Source organism: Drosophila subpulchrella, chromosome 3R, assembly GCF_014743375.2.
Source record: "Drosophila subpulchrella strain 33 F10 #4 breed RU33 chromosome 3R, RU_Dsub_v1.1 Primary Assembly, whole genome shotgun sequence".
Taxonomy (NCBI): Eukaryota; Metazoa; Arthropoda; class Insecta; order Diptera; family Drosophilidae; genus Drosophila; species Drosophila subpulchrella.
The window spans coordinates 11303542-11324379 of NC_050609.1; the positions used below are offsets into that span (position 1 = coordinate 11303542).

A 20838-nucleotide genomic window follows, 5' to 3' on the forward strand; every position below is an offset into this window, starting at 1 on the left:
GTCTCAAGCGGAAGTTAAGTTCGCTTCTATATTTATATAAATTATTTTGCGTCATGCCGAGTGATTTTCTGTCATGACAAGATATTATCAAGCGGAAGATTTAGCTACAGTTAATAAATTCTCTATGGTCTTTAAGCACTCCACACAATTTATTTGACTATCAAGTTGGCGATCATCTTCAAGGCTGCTAATCGAATTAACTTTGATTCATTGCTTATTGACTAAAGAATAATTGTATTTCACTCAAGTGTGGCAATTTGAAATGAGTTCAAATATTTACGCGATAGAAAACGTGGGAATACCAAACATTAATTCTAAGAAAAATATAAATGAGAAATGAGTTCTTGAAATGCAGTTATATTACTTTCTGATCTTGAGGGTGTTTTGTTCTAAACATACTTCTATGATTCAAATTTCTGGGGGAATTAAATATGACGAGGCTTGTTTACTCATTACACATTTTATCGTTCAATAATCATAAGAAAATTTCGAATGAGTTTGTTTTTGTAGACTTTTTCGGAATTATCTTGCAAATCGCAGTCTTTATAGTAAAAGCACAGAGAATAAACGCTCTGATTTTACAAAAATATTTCACTAAAAATGTAAACAATCCGATAATAATACTTGACATACCCGCACAATTGCACTTGTGTTACTATATATCTCGCTCTTAAAAATTGAACCGGCTAAGCACAAGGTCTAAACACAACTGAACCGTCTGAGAACGCGTTTGGCTTATCACTTTGCTGAGGGAATTTCTCTCCGCAATTTCGAGGGGTAAAGTGAGCGGTCGAAATAAACACTGAATTTCAAATAATTGCTGATAATCAATTGTACCGCTCTCTATAATGATGATGAGGGGGTGAAATTAATCTAGTGCGCTCGTGTAAATGTAAAAAATTCTTTTCAAAATTAAAATCTACATTTAATGACAGGTAATAAAATTCAAACAAAACAGTGCAATTACTGTATAAACAAAAAAGGGATACAGATGCAGCTATAACAGCTGGAAACTTTACAAGTTATATATTAATTATATAGAAAACACTTGGTGCTTATCTGTTTGCTTTTGGGATTTACAAAGATGGAGGGTAAGGTGGAACAGGTCGCAATGATAAGACCGGAGTGATTCTGTGCTATCAATACTGAGAATTCCCACACATGCAAAGGAAATTATAAATTATATAATAAATTATAATATACTGAACCTTTGCTTGACATGCAAGCGAGTGCGGTAATCGGAGCAATTAACAGATACAAGATACAAAATACAAACTACAGATACGCAGATACACGGGCTTTGCCCAACGAATTTACACAGTGCTAATGAAAAGCAATCTAAAAGCTGAATTCGAATTTGAGCTATGGATGCTGCACCGAAAAAAATACCGGTCTCTAAAAAACTTGAAAAAATATAAATTTTATATTTTTACTCACAAATTTAGGTACATAATGTATAATTTTAGCATTATCAAAAATATAAATCTCATATTAGTAATATTATAGTTATATGAATACAGAATACTTTTATTTTTCTTAATTTTTTAATCTTTTTTTCTGTGTACTGCTGCTTTTACTCATCGATGTTTACCGAGTTGTCGACGCTCGACTTCTTCCCTAATGAACCTGGATAGGCTTCGATTTTCTAGAGCAATTCAATTAACAGTTTTCCCACTCTGGCAGTTGCCCGTTTTGCAGGTGCGGGTACAGTTATGTGCACTCAATTGAACGCTAATCGAAATATTTATCATTTGCCTCCTTTTTCCTGCTAGAAAATCTCTCGAACACGAAGTGCGGTTTAGATTTTTAGCAATTACCACAGGGAAAACCAATTGAGTTAAACTGGGCTAAAAATTATCACAAAGCCACTAAGCACTTTCGAGCGTGACTGTAGCACAACATTTGGTTTCAAATGCGAATTCGTCTCCATTAAAAATAATTAATAAATATTTTAAGTGGTTTTTGGTGCCAATATGAGAGACGTCCCCTTGAGAACAGTATTTAACATTTTTATATTTTTTTGACAAAATATTTCTAGTGAAATATATAAAATAATATATAAATATTTTTCAACTGCTTTCTCATGTTTGAAGAATTTAAATTCCATTGAGGGCTGATTGTACTTACACTTGTCAATATGGTTATAAAAAATACATCTTTTCTCTCATGCCATTTATAAGTATAAGCTTCATTTTTTTCTTATTTCCCAGATCTTATATCTTCACTTAAATTTTGTTTACCTGCAAGGAGAAAGATAGTAGAGCGTTAAGTGATTTTATATATTTATTAACTGACGCGTTATAAGCAGTTGACAAAATCTGAAATTCAAGCATAACAAGCAATTAATACGGATTGCTAGGAAACTTTGCATCAATTCAATTAGAGGCATAGTAAATATGAATTTTATAGGATAGTACATAAATTGTGAATGTAACATTTCATGAATTATAAATGCTCATTAGGCACACTTGAAGCTGGGCATTAAACACATATCGAGACTGTGCAAGAACCCATATAATAACAAAGATGATGATGATGATGTTGCTTTCCTGCCAAATGAAGAGGGTTCGGTTCGAATAGTTGCCCATGTTGAAATAGCATATGCTAATGACAAGGATGCTGGGCTCTAAACTAAATCCGACCAACTCCTATAGTAAAATGATGATTTTCAGATACTCCTACTCCTAGAGATGCCAATTCAAAGGGCAAAACAGTTTGACTGGTAGTTGCGTCTATTTGGCTTCAGTCCAAAATTTCAATTAGGTTGAGTAGAGCCGGGGGTTCGAGTTGCCTGCAAGTGCTTACGAATGTTAATTACGCAATTGACTTGACAAGCGGCACAAGCAGCAACAACAACCAAAATCTATCTAAATGTGCAATGTTTGTATGTTGACTTACATAATTGTGCTGATCCTGCCTATGGCATGTCCTTACTTTAGATACAAATGTAAGTGAGTTTAACATTGGAAACCTGTAGTCTCCGTTTTAGCGTAATTAAAAAATTCTTCATTCAAATTGGTTTTGAACTCATTTACATGCAAATTACTTTCTTTTGTTTTCTTTTGGCGCTTCTACTCGCAGCATAATTTATTTGTATTTCTTCTGAAGTGTAATTTCATTAAATGCTGTTGTGGATTTTTTTGGAATTTGTTTTCCTACGAATTTCTAGACTCAAAGGATTCGTTTGTTTAAGTTATTTTCATTGGGGGTCATACAAACGTAATCAATTTTCATTGCCTGAAAAGTGCATATCAAACAGAAAAGTGCATTGTAAATAATTTTTAGGAATGTGTAATTACAAATACTAGTTTCAAAAGTGACTCGTAAGAATAAATACTAAAGTGTACTAGACAAAAAAATAAGTTGAAGACTAGTGTATGAGCAAGATCAACAAGCAGTCTCTCATCACTATCTAGTAGTTAAGTTCCAATAAATATACTTAGGGACTAATTGAAATAAAAATTTTCCTATCTAACATATTTCTTTTTTATTGACTTATTTATAGCGTCAACAATCTGATGATGTTAAGAGAAAGAGTCATAGGGCTAAATGCCCTTATCTTATCAGCATTTACAACTCTTTGTGTTGATTTATTTATATTTTTGTTAATTAATTGTTTAGCTGGAATATGTAAGAGTAACCCAGATTGACATGGAAATACCGAAATGATTAAATGTAAGCCACCTTTACTCTTTCAACTGTAAATCCCATTAGTTTCATTAGTTTGCAAACATGATCTACTGCACTTTCCGTGTTTTGCGGTCTATAAATGTACAAAAAAACCCCCAAATATAATCTCTCACTATTTTTCCCTTTAGACTTCGGCATGTAAAAATCATAAAGCGTGAAATATTTAGCCTGGCATTGCCACGCCCCCGAAGGGCAGGCTTTAGGCAACTGAATTGTTGCATTTCATATTAGTTTTCAAATAGCAGCCAGTCGCATTGTGGTGGGCATATAGGACTTAAAATTCCACCATAAATCTCTACCTATGCAAATGCACCCGCATGTATCTACATATATTTCATGCAAAGCGATTTCATCAAAACCATTTCTATTTTATTAAAGTTCTAATTTGCGGTCATTGAGGTGGCAAAGCTTTATCGAAATCGGCTTACGTTCATGCTGTTAATATGGAATTGATAAATAAAATAATTGAAGCATAAAACAAGTATTTTTAATGAACTTTTCCAATTTTGACTTTTAGTGGTGCAAAGAAATTTATTTCACATTTTTATATATTTCATATTTGTTTTATATAATCAAAAATGTTAAAGAAAAAAGGTTTCCGGATAAAATATCTTTTCTTTTTTCGTAAATCTTCTCTTAAGGCTCTCCACATTTTATTTTATACTTAAGAATTCCAGAATCTTAAGCTACCAGAGGGCAAATTAAAATAATGGGTGTGCTCTAGGAAGGTTTTATATTTAAGGAAAAAACAGCATATAACACGTGTTACTTTTAATTAAAACTCTTGTTGGGGTCTCTTAACCCTAACCGACTTTACTTTGAGTTTTGTTTTGACAATTTGTGTAATCGTCATACGAGTATATAAAAGTTTAGTTTCATTTCTGGGGTCATTAAAAAGCATTTGAAAAGCTTTTGCAATGCTGCAAAGTCATGAGGTTAAATGTGTGCTAAGTGTTAATAACTTTGTGTTTTTGGGTCTCCTCTTAAAACCACAAAATGTTAATGCTTTGACAATTGTTGTTAAAGAAATGTCAAAAGTTTAAATAAGTTGTTACATGCCATAACCAATTTCTCAGCTTTGGAAATATTTTAACTACGGCTGTATATTATTCTTTACCACATTTAAAGCCAACATTAAATCATAACTGACTTTAAATGTTGTTTTTCTGAAGTTTTACAATCAACCAAATTTATCTAGACATTTTATTATTTAGACGATCATAAAGTTTCTCCAACTCTTTGCTGAGCAAATCATCGGGCAAATCTATATTAAAACCAAACCCTTTCACAGTTCATTCAACTATGTACGAGCCCTTAACTTTCCTACGAGTCCTAAGCCGACACAATGCACAAAATCCAAAAAGCCAGAAATTCCCCGTCGTTGCCTCTCCAAATCAGATTTCATGCTAACAACTTCCGGCTTGCCACCAGACAAAAAAAAAGGCTGTAAAACAAAAACATAAAAAGCCAACAAGAAAAATGGCAAACTTTTCCGGAAAGGGCACTGGGCAGTTGGTTGTGATGGGGGTGTGGGGTAGAAACTTCTGTTGCAGTTATAAAATAGACTTTGGCTATGAATTTCACTCGGCCAGCATATAAAATTTAACGCGCCAGCCACAAGTCTCTCTTTAAAATGTAGCTGTTGTTGCCGTTTTAATTGTGAAACTTTTGTCATGCAACTTGCATATCTGCACAGCAGGATAGCTTCCAAAAAAAAAATATATATATATAAGATATATATATAAAATATATATAGTGGCAAACTAGCAGCGAGCCCGGATGAAAGGACGAGACGGATGGCCAATGGCCAATGGTCGACGACAAGTGCAACTTGTTCGGCACTTTCCCCGGCTTTTTGTTTTATTTATTTATGCCTCGTTGGTCCTCCATTCAGGGTCCTTCATCAAGTCCAATCCTCCCTTTCTCCCTTTTCCCCTTTATTTATAAATAATCTACCGCATTTTGTTCCTCCGAACAGTACTCCCTTTTCTTTCTTTGCAATCCCCTTCTGGCCGGGAGAGCTTATCAAACAATCATTAGCTGGCCAAATGCGGAGGAAAACTTTCTTGATTTTGTTAGTAATTACACTCCGCAGTTGGGGAATGTAAAGAAATGGCACAGAACCTTGTGTCATCAGACTAAAGTTTATCAATTTAAAAGCACAACTAGTTTAGTTTTTTGTCAAGATCTTTTATTCAAAGTTCAACAAAGCAAATCCGATAAGCATTTATTTCCGTCCTTCTTACTAAGTTTTCCTTCTTATAAGCAAATTTGTTTTCATAATTTGAAATAGATTTAAAATATACCATTACTGACTTTATTTCCTGCCAATTTAATATATTATCATTCATTAATAATTATCATTCATTAATAATCTTTACCTTGAATTCCCTCCTCATCAATTCTTTGTCATACATTTTTAATTTACAGCTCTATTTGTAAGTGCCGCACATTTATTTTTACTATCTGATTTTTCGGTAGCCTTCACACCCAGATATTAGATTATTTTATCTCAGCCTGGCAAATTGCATTTATATTTTTGTTTTGGGTCAATTTTCATTAGGCAGCAATTATAAATCGGTTGCCTTTGTTTTTGTTGACAATTAAAAATTGATCGTCATAAATTTGTGAATTCAAAATTTGGCCATTTTGTGGACTTTTAATTGGTCAATAAACTGTGTGAATCTGTTTAAACCTATCACGGCCAAACACACATTTATTTGTTTTATCTGTATTATTTTACAAATTTTTATTGTATTGTTTTTGCGGTGCCGCAATCGACACTGTGAAATAGCGATTTAATTAGCAAATAATTATGCGTGCAGTTACGCGTAATTTGTAGCAAACAAAGCCATTTCCTATTTGCATTATTTACCAATAAGAGCAATCGAATCAACGACAATTTTTTTCTTTTTGGGGTTCTTATTTTAATTTCTTAATTGTCCCTAGTATCTATACAACTAGTGCCTACTTATTTTATTAAAATCTATAATCCATATCCCTGTATTACCTTATTATTTTCCAGTCAACCAAATGCTTTCCATTATGTACACCGAATTAAATTTCTTTTCAATTACACGACACTTTTCGGGCCAAAACACACGAAGGGGCAACAGGCTCATCTCTCAGACAATTTAACTCGTAAAACCCTCGGGGCGAACAAAGAAAATGCGAAACGAGAACTTTTGGCTAAATCCTTACGAACATTAATAATCATTAGTATACACTGTATACCATGCCTTCATAATATGTATGTGGAAAAATTTTTATGTTATTCGCCTTGATGTTTTCAGTTGTAGTCCTTGGGTTTTTCGGTTGTGGGCCATTTTACAATTTGTCAAATTCACTCAACTGTATGACTAGAAATATGAAACAGAAGCCCAAAAAAGGCGTATAAGGAATGGTGAGTGGTGCACTGAGAATTGGATATCCAGGCTCAAGGGCTAAATCCACTAGGGAAGAAAGGAAAAACGGGTTCAACATGAAATTGCACATTTTTCACATAATTTTCGTGATTTTTTATTTTACTTTTTTTCTGTTACACTAAACGGAAGAATTTGGGTCGTTTCTTCTGTTTGGCGTGAAATATGCGTTCTGTGGTTGGGTCCCCAAAACATCGTTAATTTGATTTGGTTTTTCCTGTTGTTTAACCCATATCAAAGGTTTTTTTTGCGTCAGCTGTTTTTCATTTCAAAGATTACATTACTCATTTACGATTTATGATTTTCTTTGTTTTGCTATGACTTCCATTCCTATTGTCACAAGTGTACTTGGGATATAAATAAATATACGTCACCCTTCTAAACTAATGAATTTATTTTTAAAATATATTTAAAAATGTATCTACTTATTTAATAAATTTATTTAGCTAGCTAACTTTATTAATTTTGATGATTTTCAAATATAAGTTTTGAAATTCCACGAGCACATTAAATGCATCGTCCACTTTCAGCTTGGTAATGCATTTTGCCATAGGCAAACTTTGGGGAAACTTTATTTTCGGTCTGTTAATGGCACTGGAGTACCTGCATTGCGCTCGCCACTCAGCAACTGGATCAACTTGGTTCTGCTTTGGTTAATTAATACCAGTCGGGGGGGGCAAAACTATGCAATTGAAACGATGCAAACTTTTCGATTGCACTCAACTCGGCTGAAAGGCACTCTCAAGTATCCAAGAGATACATCTCGGCGGCCTTTGATGCTGTTGCAAAAGGGCTAACCAAGCGTAACGCACAGAAAGGGCGGTGGGAGAAATCAAGTTCCCAATTGACACACCACTTCTTCCCATAACGGTTCCATAATAATTAGAATAATTACCAAACACAAAGCAGAAGACAAACAAAACTCCTACGGCAAGAAAACAAATCAAACAAGGGGGACCTACCCCAAAATAAAAAAAGCAAATAAGGGAGTGGGCGTCAAGAGAGTGCGAGTTAAGTAAATAATTGCACAAAAGAAATTACCGCATTCCAGTACGAGTTCCCCCAAATCGAGAATCTCACTCAATGCAACAATTTAATAAAAACCATAAAAGATAAAGAGAAGGAAAAATTCGTAGTACCAGAACTTGACAATTAGCTGCATCTGTATATTTTGGGTACACAGAGGGAAAAACAAATTGGAAATCAAAATAACAAATAACAAATGTATTTAAACAAAAGATCTATAGTCATAAAGTTTCACCTTTCGGGTTCTAAAATTTCTTAAATAATATATTTTTCAACATATGAGCAACTGAAATGCCATATAAAAAAACAATCTTCACATTTTTAGAAGAAGAACAATTTGTAGTATTTATAAATCTATTTTTAAACCTTGCAAACCTAACTCAATGTCAGAAAACATTTTAAAACACCTTAAATACAGACGAATACTTTAACAAAATTCATTTTTGTTATATGTTTAGTCATTTTATCAGTACTTTTTCGATTAAATTCTGCATTCTAGAACCTTTTTTGGTTCAGTGTAGCTGATATGTGAGACGGCGAGATGAGGTGGGCCTTTGCTGCCGTTTATGGTGCAAATGACAAGTCTATGTACAAACTGTCGGCATGTAATCAACATTAATGTTGGCCTGGCTGCGAGCAGTTGCCAGGCGAATGAATGAATCACTTTGTCCACGACTCGAACACACTACACGCAGAGCGAAAGAGATGGCCTGCAAGCGAGAGAGAGGCGGGGTAAACATCTGCCGCTGCCGTCGCCGCCACAACAGCAACATCAACATCAGCGGCAGCAGCAACATGATCCGATGCTCATCACTAGCAACAATATTACAAACATGCCTGATACCATCCACAGTGGGACAAAATATCATAAGATCAATAAATTGCACTTTAATACACAATTCTCTATATAGGTATATAAAACTACCCAGAGAAGATTCTGAGTTGAAAATGTTTTTATTTTGCTCGAATCAAGTTGAATTGGCGGTATTTATGTACATTGTATATCTCAACAAATAAACTATTAGTTCAGTCCGTAGTGTATACTTTAAAGTTGTTAAATAAACAAAATTTAACTTTTCTCTTCTCACCACTTCGTTCTAATATTGAGAACACTGATACCAAAATGTACTTACACGGTTTTTAAGAACGAATGTTCTCAATTCAAGAACAATGTTCTTGGATATTTCTCTCTGGAACCCACTTAAGTTAAGATCTCTAAGTCTATGCAAATCCTTAACTACTAAATGTTTTTATCTGCATTTTTTTCTTAAAAATTCTAATGATAGTAAATGAACTTGTAGTGAATATATTTTATGTAGCTCATCATAATAATAATAAAAAATTGGTCCAACAAGGGATTTGCCTTTCAGAAAATATTTTTAATTCAAAACATGCATACATACATTCATTTCATTATACTTCCTTTTTATTACCTAACATGCTTATAAGAACCAGTTAATATAGTTAATCAATCATGTTTTGGGATATTTTAATCTCTGTGGCTAATTGAAATGATTAATGCCATGATGTAAGCCACTGTTGGTGGGCCTGCAACCACAGTACTCAGTACTCAGCCGCTGGTGGTGCAGCTGATGCTGATGCTTATGCAGTTGCAATTGCAGTTGCAGTTACTCCGTGCTCCGGATCCACTTCGCCTAGGGCTCCGGCTCCGCACCCACTGACGCCAGCAGGCACTTGTCTGGCTGACATTAATAAATCGCTTTTATAGCATCCAGGCTCAGGGGCTGTCTGCGGAAAAACCAAAACTGCAGCTGAACCGTCGCGCCGGGTACTGCAATTATCCCACTATCTTTCTCTTTTCACTTTCACCATTCGGAATCTCTTTCCAGCTTCTACATATAGGTTTTGTGCCGTGTTGTGTGTGTTGTAGTTTCCTCCTTTTTGTTTGTTCTAAGCGTGGGGCTACGCTTTATTAATTCCACATCAATGCCGGCGCTTGGGTCCACAGTTCAATGGGTTCCAAAGGGGTTCCTCTATCCCTCTCTATCACTTTTCCTATGGCCATCTCTTTCTGTTCTCCCGCCCCTTCACATGGCTGCTACAATATTTGTTTTTAACCCTTTTTGTGTTTTTGGTTGGATGACCCAAAAAGAAAACAAAAACAAATGCCTTTACAGACCAAAAGATGCAGTCTAACTGCTGCTTTGTTTACAGTGTGCAAGCACACACATGCACACACTGCGTTTTATCGAACGTAACATCGATTAAATACAGTGGTGGACCATAAAAACGATGCCAGTCAGTTGGTATTGAATGTCTGACCATGAATTTGGGATTATGTGATTTCTTTTTTGGTACTCAAAACACGCTTTCTTTTTTGTGCTTTACTTTTTGGTTGCTTAGTTTGTTATAATTGGTATAGATTAGGCACTTTAGATGCAAAAATATATTATAATTAATTTGATTAATTAATTACGTGGTATTCAAATTAAATCCATCATACTTTTATCTGATTTCCGCTTCTACTCTGCTCCGTGACGCATGATTAATTTTCCAATCACGAGTGTAGCTGCCGGCATGAAGCTACTTGAAATTTCTATTTATATGAAATATTATATGCAAATTGCATGCAGCAAGTCAGATATCTGTATAATGCCACGAGTGCTTAGCACTCTCCTTCGATACTGGAAAACGAACAGAACAAACAAAACAGACGCTCCTTGGGGAACCACTCTGGGTTTTCATTAATCTCCAAGGCGGCGTCGCATTGTGGAATATATTAAATTGGGAGCACACACATTAACATTTAAATTTGTTTTCAATTTTGTCAACCAAGAAATGGGTGTGCTGTGTGAGTTGGCCTGATGTATAATAGATTGTCCGACGCTTTGGACTTGAACTACATATTTTTAGCACCTCCAGAGACCAGAGCAACCAAAACTTATCTTTTGTGTGTTTGTTATGGAAATTAGTAAAGCAGTTTGAGATAGCCACCGTTTGGCCTTTGGAATTACTTCATTCTTGGAACTTTCAAAATGCATAAGTCCGAGACCTTCGTAATCGGTTGGGGTGAAGTGTGTTTTGTCTGCTGCCTAAAACGGTGTCATAAATATGTTCTTTATATATTTTGGTAAAAGAGTTGCGTGGGAAGGACAAAGTATACTGCTGAGAATCAAAATTTAATTTTGAAACATTCTCGAGGCAAGCTGGTAGTTTTTTGAAAAATTTTTTTTTTTATAAAAAATTTTTTTATTTTGTGATCTAATATAATTTAACAAATACATTTATAAGTTCCCTTTTGAAGTACAACCAATCAGCATATATTTAATGAACGTTCATTTTATCTATGCATTTATTCCGTAAAACTCCCTACGATGACACATCTGTTGCATCATTTAATATGCAAACGAGAACACATTCCACAATTGTTTCTAACAGCTGGACTCTAAAACTACTGGCTCTGCCAAACTCAGCTGATTCACCGCATTCTCGATGGACTCTTTTCACACGTTCGCAATCGGAAATTTGAATACTCCATTTCGAGTGGGTTAATGAAACGGAATCGAGTGAAGCGCAATTTACATACATTCCGGATTGCAGTTTAAATACCCTTAAAGAGCAAATTTTAACTTTCCAAAAACTTTTACTACAATTACTACAACTATTATGACCTTATGACACTTGGTTGTTTTCTGAAATATTTTATTTTATTATAGAAATTCGCGGTAGCCAAAATATGATTATTATAAATATAAATTCATACAATGTTGTTAAGCTGTGGGGCCTTACTTGTCAAGTTTTCCTTAACCTTTAAAATAAATCCAGTCAATCATAAATCAAGCAAGTGTCATAAGGCCTTAAGCTATATCAATCGATAAATTCAAAAGTCAATAGTTAGTGATGACGGGCCGTTAGGTGCTCTTTCTCCAAAGTAAATCTAATTTGGATTAAACTTGAATTATTGAATTATTTTTAATTGTACCTTAGTTAATGTACCCTTTGAAAGGGTATACAGAAGATTGGCTGCAATTTCATAATGGACAAGTGTGGCGCTTTCGATTGTGTGTCAAGTTCACAAACAGACGATTGGCTGGCTATCAAAAGTCAAATACGAAATACACAAAGTGTAAGCATATTTCCCAACCAGCACACTCGCATACACAGCAAAAGTTATTTATTCAACTCACAATCACATACATATATCGAAACGGGTGAAATATTTTTTGTACACTTTTGTTTGCATATTCAAGCACTGTCTTTTGTTGCCGTCTTGTCAGTTGAATTTATCTCCAGCATACAATTTTATTATTTATTTGCTTAAATGGCAGAGAGATTTTAAGTGTTGTTCGACTTACGCAGGGGAAAGAGGGAATGTCGGAAATCAAATGGCAAAAATAAAACACTCGTACCTGCAAATAAATAGAATGAATGGTAAGGTAAGTAAATAATTTTTAATTGCTCTGCAAATGTTTGCTCAAAAAGCGGTTTTCCTAATTTAATTGCAAATAATTGAAAGTCAACTAGCATTGTTTGTCTAGACTTGTTTGACTTGAATTAATTATGAGAAAAGAGAAGGTCAACATATATGATAATCAAAGAGGAATTAGGACCTTGAAGGAAACAATAGGTGGTATTATCCCTTTTTGAATCCATTAAACCATTGGTAGTGCAAATTTTTTTAAACATCTCCTCTTTTGCTTGTTTATATAAGTTATAGGAACCTAAAAACTATAAATGTTAGTCATAGAACTCGTTCCTTATAATAGTGTTAAGGGGTACAGAGTATAGTCCTAAAGCAAAAGTGTTGCAACCCTACAGAAGGTGTTCATAAGTCGAAGTTTTAACCTGCCTAAATTCTATTCCCTTTCTGATTGTAGTTCTCCTGCACACTCTCTGCTCTTGTTTCCATCGAAAGTAATGCTAAGCTAATCCCGAAAACCAATCAACTACCCTGAAATTGGCCAAATTTAGAGGCCATGACAGGAAGAGCGTCAAACGGTGGCAACTAATCAAGAGCAGAGCAGAACGCGTCGGCGATTCCAATTGCAGTTGCATTAACTGCAAACTGCAATTCCCAATTCGAATCGGATGGCCGATTGAGAGGTGTTTCCGAACGGTAAAATCAATTAAATTGGGGCCAGCAACAAAAACCATGAAATGCGGGGCAATGAGCTTAAGTGCGAGTGCAGCTGGGAAATTAGAACGCGTGGCGAGCAGAGAGCATGTCACATGCAATTGCATTTGGCGACAGCAGAAGCAGCAGCAGCAGCAACAGCATTTGCAGCAGCAACATCGACAGCAGCAACACGTGCCAGCAACAGCAATTGCAATTGCAATTGCAATGGCGATATGGCAGTAACAATTCCTATAAAGATGGTCTGGCACAGTTAGCGACAACATCATAAAAAGTTGCAGCCACATTGGAAACGGCAATTAGCGGCACATGTTGCTAATGTTGCCAATACTGTTGCTGTTGCTGGGCGACACATCCCACTTATACACCAAAAAAAAATCAATGTATAATGTATTTCCTATTATTTCTTATAAAACTAAAGTTTTTTAAGGTAGTTAAGATTTAAATTTAACATTTTTTTAAAACTTTTTTGTTAACTTGATAATGAGGAATGGTATTTCTTGGATTTCCTCCTATCCCTCCTAAAATAAATCTAGGTATTCTCGTTTTTCTTTTTAACAAATTTGTGTTAAAGTTAAATATATATTAATTTTTGTTGTGTATATGGGACCAAGCAAATGAAAAACATATTATTGCTACTAGCAAGGCCAGGGGAAAATGCACAGATGCTGCGGCAAACGACCCACAACAATAACACTAATAGCAACAACTTCTGACGCCCAGCAGCAACATCTCTAATCGTGTTTGAAACCACTTGAAAATAAGCCCCAAGGACCGTCTTAGGCTGTCAACATTTAATTCTTAATGGCGCTTAAAATGTGTTTTCATGGTCTAATAAAGTTTGAACATAAATGTTTTCATAGCCCGGGCTAATCCTTTTCTGGCTCACGAGGCTGTCAAAGTTTCTTCGAAATCAATTAATTAAGAAGTTCTCTGGGGGATTTGCAGCACTTAAAAACAAAATGCGATAAAGATAATGAATATGGGGCGACCTGGGCAAAGCTACACAATTTTGCCAAAGACAAAAGCCAAACATGGGCATCTAATTAAGGCAACACCTCTAACAACCTTGCCCCCATTTCCACACACTACACACACCTGACGATGGAAATGCGGGCCCAGATAAATGAAAAGTCGGGACAAAAAGGTGCAAAAGCCAGTTTAGTCGAGTTTGGACCAAGCCGCGTTACGCTCTACTAATTTCTAGTTTAATTATTTGCCATTTTCACAAAGTAACTGCGACTACAGGCGACAGCTAAACTAAACCATGTGTACGGGTGTGCAATTCAAGTGCAGCGGGAAACTGTGGGCCGGGAAATTGTGTGCCGGGAATTACGAACATGAGATATTCTCGGGTACAATTCCACTCTCTCTCTCATCACTCACAAATTGCATGAAATTAGTAATTACGCGCTAAAATAATGATTACCTGCCATGCAGTACTAGCAACAACACACAACGATGCTTAAAATAGCATTTAATTGAGCTTTCGACAAAGGGGGGAAGGTGGGTGGTAAGTGGGCATGTGGAGGTGGTCACACAGGTAAATTTTTATAATATCGTATAATGTTGCTGGAAAATTGTGTTAAAAAGTTTGGCAGACAAAATAAAAGTTTTTAATAGACCGTTCGTTTTTAGCATAACATGAATTTGTTTAGGTAAAAAATAATATAAAATAAATTACTAAAGTTCTAATGTTTAGCAGTTTCCTCATCTTACGTGTTCTTCTAAATAGTTTTTGGGATCATATGTAACAAAAATTAGTCTCTCATCAAATACCATTATTTATTAAAACAATTTCACACATAAATCCATTATAGCTGAGGGACCATGAAAGCACAATAAAATTCCATTAGCAAAACATTTTAGACACCAGAAAAAAAGTAGTATCTAAAAAGTTATTTAGTATTTCACATAGTATAAAATTTAGCAATATCTTGAATTCAAAAAGTAACTTTAGATTTATTTTGGATCCTTTGTGTAAGCTTTATATATTTCTAGAATGAATTAACCTCAAATAATAATATTTTTCTAGTGTGGCATATACCAAATTGCGTGCGACCACAAACAATACGGGAATTAATCACACCTGGGACACTAAAATGTCATCCGTGTCAACAATGCGGTGCGGATCTGACAGTCTGGCCCTGCCTGGATTTCTAGTGCGTGTTTGCGAGTGTTTTTGGAACGGCCACGGAGAATTGCAGAATGGAGGTGTGCGGAGACCTGGTTCCCTGGCCCTAGACGCTTAATATTGTTTTCAACAGCCGCTTATTAGATTTTCCATCACATTTTCCCCCCACGGCAGTGCCATAACATTTCCACAACGCGCGCAGGTTGACAGAGTGCGTTGTCTGAGTTTTCTGCGTTGTTCGGTGTCGTCGGTAAATCGCAATGTTTATTGTCAACAGCCAAAGGTGCCTCAAGTGGCACTTTCCTCCACAGGCTAAGGAATAGGACAGTTAGTTGGGGACACCAAAAACAGGGGTAGGAGTGTCTGCCACGTTGTTTGGGCCTACGGGCATGGCAAGCCCTTCAAAATTGTACGTGTTCAGAAGCGCCAGGCGCCATCTTCGAGTTGCCAGCCAAAGGCAATGGAGTGTACAGTGAACGATCGACAAAGTGAAACGAAAAAAAAAAAAAAATTATATGATAATTTCATCAATATAAATAAAGAAAATATGGTTGTCAGAGCAAGGGTTTCAGTATGTTAAACAAATTTTGGTGACCTATATCTTCTAATCAAAAACAAGTTAATATAATAGCTTAAACTCGGTGTCATGGTTGGTGATAATATTTATATACCTTATTTCTATGCTCTCTTAATACCAAAGCTTGGGGATCTAATTAAAATCCTTAAATGTGAAATGTTTTTGTTGTATATCCAAGTTGGGTGGCCTATTCTACTGTTATATTATTTTAATAAATATTCTTTCTATTTTCTCTTTCTATTGCTCACTGTACTTCCGCAGATCCTTCGAGGAGTATACTTCATTTTATTTTCAAGACTTCTCAACAGTTGACGTCTGGGGGCTTCTTTTATACTTTACACTTGTCTGGACATTTGATTAATGATCCTTACGTGGCTAGCTTCGTGTGTTGTTGCCACTTGAGGTTTTCCCTGGCCATTATGAATGTATTCATTGTCATTCCTAGAGTTTTCATACCCTCTAGAATGCCCTTCCTCCTTCAGCTTTTCCACTCTAATTAAGTTGGCCCCTGGTATGCATTTAATCCTGGCTATTTTCACCTTGAAGGGGTTGGTTGTTCATACAGGAGCCATGTCTCGAGTGATTTCTGAGTGTTTTCCTGTCACGCCAACTTTTATGTTATTTTATGTGTCTGGCCCTCCCACTCTCCGCATTTTTTTGCTGTTTACTCTTAGTCATTGTTTTGCAGCTAAATGAATTTCCTTCCATTTTCTTTTTTCTGTTTGCTTTTTGCAATCAATTGTTATCTTATCACCCGATGGACGTAAACAGACGCATACACATGTACACAATTTTTGCTAATTATTTAACACAATTTGTATGATTGCCAGGTAATTAGCTTATTGTGTTCCATCAATATGGGATTGTAAGTTTAATTGATCGGTCCATTAGCGAATATGCGGAATTTCGCTTTAATGAGTTTTTCGAATCAATCATAAGTATTTTGTGAAATGAGTTTGTAGGGAAAGGGAAAGGAAACCAAAAGGAAAGAGGAAATGGCCACTTAACAATGATTACATACTTTTCATTACATTTAATTAAGGGGGATAATATATTGATTGCATGTGCAGAATGAGGTGATATTTAAAAAGAGATTCGGGCAACTTTATAAAAAAAAAGGAAACTTCTTATTATTATTTAATTAACACTTTTATGAAACTCTTTTTTTTTATAAATCCCTAGTAACTTCCAAAGAAACAATTTCGTTTGTAACCTATTTTGGCGCCGCTCAAATCCCTTTTAAAATATCTAAGACCTCTTTTCGTATAACAACAAGCTGACATATCAATATTAAATAACAACAAAATTAAATCCAAAACAAATACAAATGTGGCGCCGTGATAACAAAAATTATAAAAAACAGTAAGCAGGTGCGCGCAAATAAAGTTAAATAAATACATAAATGGTCGAGGAAAAGACTTGAATGAAATTTATTCAACATTTTGATGAAAAGAAATCAATTTATGGCAAATTTTTATTGGTCAAATGCGTTCACGGAATTAATGTCAAGGTTTACGAGTCACTCGCACAGAGAGCCTACTCGCTCCACTCGGCTTATCTGCCCCAACTATTTGTACATTTTGTATTTGCCTTTTGATAAGCGATGGCATTTAATTGCGTTTTGGGGCCAACCGCCGGTTTGGCGACCAAAACAAATGCATTATTATTAATGATAGAGGAAAATGAATTTTAGATAAGTTCGGGTTGTCTGTTTTCGGTTGTTTACCTATTTTCCTGTTTGCACTTTGTGGCATCTACATGACGTCGCTGAGAGAATTTCGTAATAAATCATAAATAAATAAATGAACAAGCTAAGTGGAGGAGGACTGGACGACTGGACTGCAATTGCACCTGATCTGCTCACTGAAGCATTCAGTTGGAAGAAAGTACATTTTCGTTGAAAGCCCTAAAAAGTCACTTTTCCCACAATCAAAAGAAAGTTCGCAACGGAAATTGTGGGGTGGCAAGCTAAAATTATGTTTAATCTTGTTAAAAGGCCAAAATGTGACCAAAATATTGCATTAGGAAATAAAACGCACGCAGGTGTGGCCATAAAGGGAATTATGAGGGAATTCACTTAACTTTCTGGGTTTACTTGAATGAAAATATATTTTTCTTTAAATTTGTTATGACTCGAAATAAATACAAGAAATATAAAAAAGTTAATAAAAATAAGAGCTTCTTTGGGAACTTTTTTTTAAAACAAACTTGTATTTAAGTACTTTAAGTCCGAAATGTATTCTTAAATTTCAATAAAATTTAAGGCACTTGATTACCAAATAGCTTAATTCCAGCTCGCTACTTTGTATCCGGTGCTTGAAAATGCCAAAGTTCCTGGAAAATAACTTTGATCTTGTCGAGCATATCAGAGAGCTGTCACTTTATATGGCTATTTTGGCTATAATAGCCTGCCATTAGACGATTTTCATGCCAAAACCCGATAACGAATACCAGAGTTCTCGTGAAAACTTAAGCCGGAAAAGCGAAAGGGAGCCCCGGGAAGTAAACGGGGGAAATGCCGCTCATTAAGCACGTCAAAAGGCAATTTGTTGTCACATTTTGACGAGCAAAAAGAGGAAATCAAAACAAACCAGAGAAAATGAAACCGAAGCAAAATCACAGCCAGTGGAGGACACGCAATTTCAAAGATTAAACGCACCACATTACGATGAGTGGGGAGAAAAAAAGCCTCCAAAAAACTCAGATATTTTTTCTTAAATTTTTTCGGGTATTATCCTTTCTTTTTCTCTGATTTTTTTTTTTTACATCTGCTGACCAGTTCATCTTTCTCGAGTAACACAAAAATAACATGAGCCCAAGTATCTTTTTTTCCCTTTTTCTGTTGTTGTCAATGCCCAAAGAAAAACTTTCAACATAATAATAAAAATTTCATGCCTGTAAGGCCCTCGAATCTCTCTCCATTTGCCACTTTTCTTCACATTCTCCCTTCATATCTCCCTTTTTTTTTCTCCCCCTATATGTCGAACCTCTTAACGTTTCCAGACGCCTTGTTAGGGGTTACCAGGATGGGTGGGTGAAAAAGTTAGGGGCGGAATACAATATTAAAGCTGCTTAAAATCATGATTACATTACATACTTGCCTGCCAATATATGTATTTGTACATCTATATAGATATTTGAATATAAAACGTACTGCGACCATAACAATGGCGACAAGCAACAACAAAATCTTTAACTATGTGCCATATGATGTGCAAAATGTTAAGGGGAAAAATAATGCCAAAAACAAAATGAAGTAGGAATGAGCAGTGAATAAAATTTAATTGGAGATTCGAGTATATGGTGTCTCTTAAGTATTATGTTTCGGTGGATGGTACTTTTTACAAAAATGTCAAAACTCAAATTTAAAAAAAAATTTAGGAAGCCGAAGGTTTTTCATTGTTATGAAATATAACATTTTTTTTTACTATGATCTGTTTTTTGTTTATCTAATAAAAATTTTCCTTTAGCTAAAATAATCTTTACAAATATATTAGTTCGCATTGATATAAATTTTTAAATAAATGTAGATCTATATTCGTTTTAAAGGGTACCAAAAACGTTTACAGCTATGTCGGCAATGAGAGTTGTTTTGACTTGGTCATGGCTGCTGACAGTTTGCTGCTCCTTTTCTTCAGCTGTTGTTATCATATGGCCAAATAAATGAGTTTTTGGCCACAACGGCAAGAGCCCAAAAGAGTCCGCTAAAAGTCTGCCAGCCGCCAAAGAAGAAGAGTAAAATCTTGGCCTTTATTGGTTTAATATTCCCCGAAAGTTGGTTGCGCCAGTCGTGCCTTTCTATATGTCATCAAAGATATACTACTTAGGGAATCCATTCATATTTATATTTATGTGTGTGCCCACATATATGTGGGTACATACTTATATACTTGTTAGGCGCTTGTTAGCCAAACTTTTTTTCGGCCCGCTTAAGTTTACTGAAGCTTCGTGGCTGTTATCGCATTTATTATGCCAATTTTGGCAGAGTTCCCTTGCTGTTGTTATATAAGAAAGTTAAATTGCGTAGAAATTCCAGTCGCGTCGGGTATCCATCCCCCTAAAATGTGACCCCCTTCCATAGTTTATTTATTTTATGATGTGCATGTTGTTGATTTTTATTTTATTAGACCTTCTTGTCATCAGTCCCTTTTTTGTGCTTTTGGGTACGGGGTGTGCGGTTTGTTTTTCTAACCAAATTGTGGTCAATGATTTTTTCGGCTGCCGTCCGCCAAATTAGATTACTTGCCTCATTTTATTTGCTAATAATTAGTGGGCAAAAAGTTTTGTGAAAATAAATGACTAATGGAATTTAGCAAAAGCCAATACTTGCACTGATTTATATTGTTCGTGGGTTTAGTTGTATAATTTATAGTCCATCAACAAAAAAACAAACTTAAATATTTTGGTTTTTCTTTAACATTTATATTAAAATTTGTTCTCTTTTGTTGCATTTCTCAGAGTATATTATATATCGACTCCCTGCTTGTTTCCAAAAATTTGTTAATTTTCTTAGCTATCCCTTGGTCCGCTCAAAGGATTTTCCACGTGCCCTTTTTATGGGTTTCTAGACTTGGAAATTAATTCTGGTTTCGTTTTGCCTTGATTTTGTGATTCTTTATGGGGCACCCTAACCGAAAGAAAAGAAAATATGTTTCGGGTTTTCGGGATGTTTTATGTGCGAAATTAATTTAGTCAAGGATTTTCCTCTGGTTTAGTTTAGGGATCGCATAGGAAATGAGTTTCGGCTAAGGGTGTGGAATTTTAATTTGGCTTAGCGCGCCTAACTTGGGTCTTCTACCCCGAGATTTTGTCAAACATTTTGGGCTCTACATTCAGGCACAGTGTGTGTGTGGTTTGGTTTGCTATCCTTTTTTCGCAGCCAAGTCATTACTGC

General features: G+C 35.3%; 1 protein-coding gene across 7 annotated transcripts in view; it reads right to left on the minus strand.

Moving 5' to 3' along the window:
• LOC119550036 (furin-like protease 1) overlaps positions 1-20838 on the minus strand; it is a 141945-nt gene that overhangs the window by 101992 nt on the left and 19115 nt on the right. For 2 of the 7 annotated variants that reach the window (XM_037858513.1, XM_037858487.1), the window contains exon 2: positions 2128-2240. The exons of 4 other annotated variants lie outside the window; for them this stretch is intronic. The gene's annotated coding sequence lies outside the window, so the exon portion shown is untranslated. Of the gene's footprint in view, positions 1-633; positions 703-2127; positions 2241-20838 lie in introns of those variants that run through there. One more of the 7 variants, XM_037858497.1, reaches the window with a different exon arrangement.